Consider the following 7,666-nt stretch of genomic DNA (forward strand, 5'->3'; position numbering starts at 1 on the left):
ATATGGAAAATCACATTTACAATTCCACCTTTCTCATATAAGTCATTTGATCATAGTTAACTTGTTAGTATCTACATCTCATTTTCACATAGATCATATATTCACTAATCATAATCATAATCACTTTCATTGTAACGCCCCGAACCCGAGACCGTCACCGGAGTCGAACACGCGGTGTTAACAGACTTTAAACCACTTATAAAAAAAATTTCCCAGACACTGCCAATCTGCGTACTAGTCGCTTTAAAAATCATATCTTGAGTTCGGAAACTCGGAATACAGTTCTGTAAATTTTCCCTGAAACCAGACTCATATGCCCATCTACATGTTTTTTTCTAGAATTTTTGGTTGGGCCAATTAGTACAGTTTATTAGTCAAAGTATCCCATGTTACAGGGATCGACTACACTGACCTTTGCGCATTACGACTTGGATATCTCCCTGTACAGGGCTTCAATACTGATGCCGTTTGTTTATATAGAAACTAGACTCAGATAGGAATCTATACATATATGGAATGACTCCTAATTGTCTCTGGTTAATTTATAATGAATTTCCAAAGTCGGAACAGGAAATCCAGAAACCGTTCTGGCCCTGTCTCACGAGAACCTGAATATCTCTTAACATACTGTCCATATGACCGTTTCGTTACTTTCCTATGAAAATAGATTCATCAAGGTTCGTTTACATAATTTATTCACTATTTAATTCCCTTCCTACTATTTTAAGTGATTTTCCAAATCTACATCACTGCTGCTGTCAGCATCTGCCTTTAAGGTAGACTTTACCTATTTCATAGTTTCCATGATTCAACTAGCCCTTTTAGCATAAATAGCACCATTTATGATAGTGATTAACCATTCCCATGGCCAATCCTTGTTAAGCATATCCACACCTCTCAATAACCATATTCATACCAAATGATTATAACATTATACTCAAACATATTTAAGCCATTTTCGCATGGCTAACCAAAATTATACAAGTCCAAAGGGTCCATGACCCACAACAAAAGGGTAGTCCTATACATGCCATATCCAGAGTTCAACTAAAAGAGTACCAAAAGGGCTTTGATAGTGTGGATGACTTCGACTTCGATGATCCCGAATCCGATATCCGACGAACAAAATCTATAAAACAGAGAGCCAAAGCAACGGGGTAAGCATTTTAAAGCTTAGTAAGTTTCAAGTAATGAAATCGGCTTTGACTAAAGTATTACATTCACATAGCTAAATGGATCACTTTATTAATACACATTCTCATACACATACTTACTTCACACTTCATCAACATATACACACAAGGTATTAACCTATCTAAAAGTCGAAAGTTCGTTAGTCGATTGAACGAATACTATTAAAAACGAATCGACTTTTCCGATGCACACGCAAACATACCTTATCGTTTGGGTTTTTCGAGCGTATTAATTGAATGTATTACAGCACAACACGCTCACCTTCGAACCCAAGTTTCTTCGGAATTTAGCCGGATATAACCACAAGCACAAATGCCCTCGGGTCTTAGCCCGGATATATCAACTCGCACAAATGCCTTCGGGTCTTAGCCCGGATAAAATCACTAGCACAATTGCCTTCGGGTCTTATCCCCGGTATAGCAACTCGCACAAATGCCTTCGGGTCTTGGCCCGGATAAAATCACTAGCACAATTGCCTTCGGGACTTAGCCCGGATATCATTCAAATGCTCATGCACACATATATCAACAATCATGACACATCCATATTTCACTTTCGTTACTAAGGCTTAAACACAAAGCATTTATTAAACCTTTCCAATTTCGGCTCAATAGCCACACACAAAGAGCATGATTTCAATTGGCTTTATAACATAGTCTCTATGCACATTCGGCTATCCATCATAGTATGACTAATCATTTCAATATAATTCAAGTAGGGTCATTACTCGAAGACTTACCTCGGATGTTGTCGAACAACTTTAATGGCTATTCAATTACTTTTTCCTTCCCTTTATCGGATTTAGTTTTCCTTTGCTCTTGAGCTCTTCTCAATCCTCATCCAAACCGAACATAAAGCAAGAGAACTCTTTCTTCTTCCTTTGATTTTTCGGCCAAGAAGAACAAAGAGGATGAAGCCTTTTTTTTTCTTCTAGTTTCGGCAAAATGGGGGAGCAAGGATGAAACAACTTTGGTTTCTCCTCCCACTCCCCTCATATTTTATTGTTCTTAACACAACATGTTGTCATAAACTTTTCATAATATGTTTTACCCATCACAATTTGTCTATCCACCTTGTCATGGCCGGCCACTACTATTTAGGGGGGAATTTGACATGCAAGTCCCCCCTTTTTATTTCATGCACTAATAGGTCCTTATGCTTTGACCTATCACATTTCAAAATTTTCTCACATAAGTCCTATTTACTAAAATTCACCTACAATTAAACAAAATTCAAACACGAAATTTTCACACATGCACATGTACATATAATGAGCATCAATTATGACGGTTAATTATTTTTATGACTCGGTTTAGCGGTCCCGAAACCACTTCCCGTGTAGGGTCAATTTTGGGCTGTCACAACTCTCCCCCACTTAAGAAATTTTCGTCCCCGAAAATCTTACCGGTAAATAAGTTTGGGTATCATTCTTTCATCGAGCTCTCGGTTTCCCAGGTAGCTTCCTCGATCCCGTGTTTGAGCCATAACACCTTTACTAGCGGAACCCTTTTGTTTCGCAACTCCTTCACTTCACGAGCTAGGATACGCATCGGTTCTTCTTCATAACTCATATCGGCTTGAATTTCAACCTCTGATGGATTAATCACATGTGACGGATCAGATCTATAGCGTCGAAGCATCGAAACATGAAAGACATCGTGAATCTTTTCAAGTTCAGGGGGCAAAATCAATCTATACGCAACTGGACCAACTCGTTCGGAGATTTCGTACGGCCCAATGAATCTCGGGTTCAACTTGCCCTTATGGCCAAATCTGAGTACCTTTTTCCAAGGCGAAACTTTAAGAAACACTTTATCTCCCACCTGATATTCAATGTCTTTTCGTTTCAAATCCGCATACGATTTTTGACGATCTGTGGCTGCTTTCAGACTTTCACGGATTACCTTTACTTTCTGTTCGGCATCTTTAATCAAATCAACTCCGAAAATTTTACTTTCACCGAGCTCGGTCCAAAACAATGGTGTACGGCATTTACGACCGTACAAAGCCTCGTAAGGTGCCATCTTAATACTTGATTGAAAACTATTGTTGTAAGCGAATTCAATCAAAGGTAAATACCGTTCCCATGAACTACTGAACTCGAGGATGCAACATCTCAACATATCCTCAAGTATCTGAATTATCCGCTCAGATTGACCATTGGTTTGGGGGTGAAAAGCAGTGCTAAAATGCAGCTTGGTACCCAAAGCTTCTTGCAATTTCCTCAAAAATCGTGAGGTGAATCTCGGATCTCTATCCGACACGATAGAAATAGGTACCCCGTGTAATCTCACAATCTGAGAAACGTACAATTCAGCTGTTTATCCAATGAAAAATCCGCACGCACGGGGATAAAGTGAGCCGACTTAGTCAGTCTATCGACAACAACCCAAATCGCATCTTTCTTACTTGCTGACAATGGCAGTCCGGACACAAAGTCCATTGTGACTCGATCCCATTTCCACTCAGGTATCATGATCGGCTGAAGTAATCCTGAAGGCACTTGATGTTCCGCTTTCACTTGTTGACATATTAAACATCTTGAAACAAAGTCGGAGATGTCTCGTTTCATACCATGCCACCAAAACCGACGTTTCAAATCGTTGTACATTTTCGTACTCCCCGGGTGAATTGACATTCGGCTACAATGGGCTTCGTTCAGAATCATCGAAATGAGTTCCGAATTCTTTGGAATACACAAACGACTTCTGAACCTCAAACAATCATGATCATCATTTTGAAACTTCGATTCCTTGTTCAGAACACACTCAGCCCGTTTTGCAACCAATTCATCATCAACTTTCTGGGCTTTACGAATTTGATGAATCAATAATGGTTTGGCTTTTAATTCAGCTACTAACACATTGTCAGGTAGAACAGACAAGTGCACATTCATCGCTCGTAAAGCAAACAATGATTTCCGGCTTAAGGCGTTCGCAACCACATTAGCCTTTCCCGGGTGGTAATCAATGACAAGCTCGTAATCTTTCAACAACTCAAGCCAACGTCTTTGTCGCAGATTTAAGTCTCTTTGAGTCATCAAATATTTGAGACTTTTGTGATCCGAAAATACATGGCACTTTTCACCAAATAAGTAATGTCGCCATATTTTTAAAGCAAATACGATGGCAGCTAGTTCAAGATCATGGGTCGGATAATTTTTCTCATGTGGCTTTAATTGTCTCGACGCATAGGCCACCACTCGACCTTCTTGCATCAATACGCAACCCAACCCAAGTAGGGATGCGTCACTATAAATGACAAACTCTTTGCCTGATTCGGGTTGCACTAAAATTGGAGCTTCAGTCAAATAAGTTTTTAGTTGATCGAAACTTTTCTGACATTTCTCCGTCCATTCGAACTTAACATCCTTTTGAAGTACCTTCGTCATTGGTGTGGCTATCATCGAGAAACCTTTTACAAATCGTCGGTAATAACCGGCGAGCCCCAGGAAGCTCCGAACTTCGGTAATATTTCTTGGAGGTTTCCAGTTAAGTATGGCTGAAATTTTGTTCGGGTCAACTCGAATACCCGATGCGGATACCACGTGACCCAAGAAGCTAACCTCTCTTAACCAGAATTCACACTTACTGAACTTAGCATATAACTGCTTATCCCGCAAAATTTGCAACACTAGTCTCAGGTGCTCAGCATGTTCGGTCTCATCTCTTGAATAGACCAAGATGTCATCAATGAACACAACTACGAACCGATCCAAATATGGTCTGAAGATCCGATTCATCAAATCCATAAATACCACAGGGGCATTAGTGAGCCCAAACGGCATCACTAAGAATTCGTGTGACCATATCTCGTTCTGAAGGCAGTTTTGGGTATGTCCGAATCTCGAATTTGCAACTGATAATAGCCCGATCTCAAATCTATTTTTGAGAACACTGAGGCTCCCTTCAGTTGGTCGAACAAATCATCGATACGTGGTAACGGATATTTGTTCTTTATCGTCACTTTATTCAGTTGACGATAGTCAATGCACAACCTCATGGTTCCGTCCTTCTTTTTCACGAACAATACTGGTGCACCCCAAGGTGAGAAACTTGGTCGAGCGAAACCTCTATCCGTCAATTCTTGCAACTGAGCTTTCAACTCTTTTAACTCGATTGGTGCCATACAATACGGAGCCATCGAAATCGGCGTAGTCCCAGGTACAAGCTCAATACCAAACTCTATCTCCCGAACAGGTGGTAAACCCGGTAATTCTTCAGGAAAAACATCCGGGTATTCACAAACCACCGGCACAGATTCGGGTTTCTTTTCTAATTCTTTGTCATCAAGTACATACGCAAGGTATGCTTCGCACCCTTTTCTTACATATTTCTGGGCCAACATTGAGGATATTACAGCTGGCAACCCATCCAAGTCCGTAGACTCAACTCGGATTACTTCGTTATTTGCGCACCTCAAATCAATAGTCTTGCTTTTGCAATTCACAACCGCATCATGCACGGTCAACCAATCCAACCCGAGAATAACATCAAATTCATCAAACGGTAAAAGCATCAAGTCCGCCAGAAAACAGGAACCTCGAATTACTAGGGGACATTTCTTACACACTTTGTCGACAAGCACGTAACGACCCAAGGGATTTGACACCCGAATTATGAACTCAGTAGACTCAATAGGTAAAGTCTTACTGGATGCTAAGGTTTCACATATGTAAGAATGAGTAGAACCGGGGTCAATCAAAGCAATTACATTAGTATCAAAGAGAGTAAAAGTACCGGTAATAACATCAGGCGAAGAAGCATCCTCGCGGGCACGTATAGCATAAGCTCTAGCAGGCGCACGAGCCTCGGATCTGGTCGTAGCATCTCTAGATCCTCTCTGACCACCACTAGCATTGCCCGTATTTCCAGATGGTCTACCTCGAGCAGTGGTAGCACCCGGTTTCCCACTCTGATTTACATTCTGTTCAGACAACCTCGGGCAATCTTTAATGAAGTGGTCAACTGATCCGCACTTGTAACAGGAGCGGTCAGGGAATCTACAACTCCCCGAATGCCATTTACTGCAATATCGACATTTCGTTCTGTCTCGACGTTCATTCCCAACACTGGCGACCGAAGTGCCTCGTGTACCCACAGGGGGTCGATCACGATCTCGTCTAAAAAGGCCCGAAGTGCCTCTAGACTGGCCCACATCATCTCGAAATTTCTTCGATGCCTGTTGAAGAGACTTTCCCGAGGATCTTTTACGAAACTCTCCAGTTCCCACATCAACTTTTTGTTTTCCTTTTCTAAGCTCTTCGGCTTTACAAGCTCGCTTGACAAGTACTACGAACTCTCGTATTTCAAGAATGCCCACGAACATTTTTATATCTTCATTCAGCCCATCCTCGAAGCGTTTACACATGATAGCCTCGGACGAAACACATTCCCGAGCATACCTACTAAGTCTAACAAATTTTCGCTCGTAATCAGTAACTGACATAGAACCTTGCTTAAGCTCAAGAAATTCCTTCCGTTTTTGATCAACAAATCTCTGACTGATATACTTTTTCCGAAACTCAGTTTGGAAAAACTCCCAAGTTACTTGCTCTCGGGGCACAACAGAAGTCAGAGTACTCCACCAATAGTAGGCAGAATCGTGTAGCAAGGAGATAGTACACTTTAGGCATTCATCGGGTGTACAAGATAGCTCATCGAGTACCCGGATAGTGTTGTCCAACCAAAATTCAGCTTGCTCGGCATCGTCGCTATCCGTAGCTTTAAATTCAGTAGCCCCATGTTTTCGGATTCTATCAACTGGGGGCTTATTTGACCTTATTTGGTCAGTTACCGGAGGTATTGTAGGTGCGGGGGTGGTATTTGCCGGGAATGGAGGTTGTGGAACAGCCGTATTAGTTCGAATGTATTGGTTGAACCAATCATTCATCACGCTATAGAAAGCTTGTCTAGCTTCATCATTCGGGTTACTAGCATTAGGTTGAGAGTCCGCCGGCGCTGTCCCTTGTGCGGGAGCAGGCGCTACACTCTCAAGATCATCAGCTACTGCTCGGTCGGGATCGGGATCCATTACTATAAATAAACACATTTGCAAATGTCAGAAATCACCACACTATCAATTGATCACATAAAATGGCATGTATAGCTAGACCCCACGCATGACGGTAGTCCTAGAATCGACTAAACCGTAGCTCTGATACCAATCAAATGTAACGCCCCGAACCCGAGACCGTCACCAGAGTTGAACACGAGGTGTTAACAGACTTTAAACCACTTATAAAAAAAATTTCCCAGACACTGCCAATCTGCATACTAGTCGCTTTAAAAATCATATCTTGAGTTCAGAAACTCGGAATCCAGTTCCGTAAATTTTCCCTAAAACTAGACTCATATGCCCATCTACATGTTTTTTTCTAGAATTTTTTGTTGGGCCAATTAGTACAGTTTATTAGTCAAAGTCTCCCATGTTACAGGGATCGACTACACTGACCTTTGCGCATTACGACTTG

The sequence above is a fragment of the Gossypium hirsutum genome, chromosome A11 (genome assembly GCF_007990345.1).
Source record: "Gossypium hirsutum isolate 1008001.06 chromosome A11, Gossypium_hirsutum_v2.1, whole genome shotgun sequence".
NCBI classification, from domain to species: Eukaryota; Viridiplantae; Streptophyta; class Magnoliopsida; order Malvales; family Malvaceae; genus Gossypium; species Gossypium hirsutum.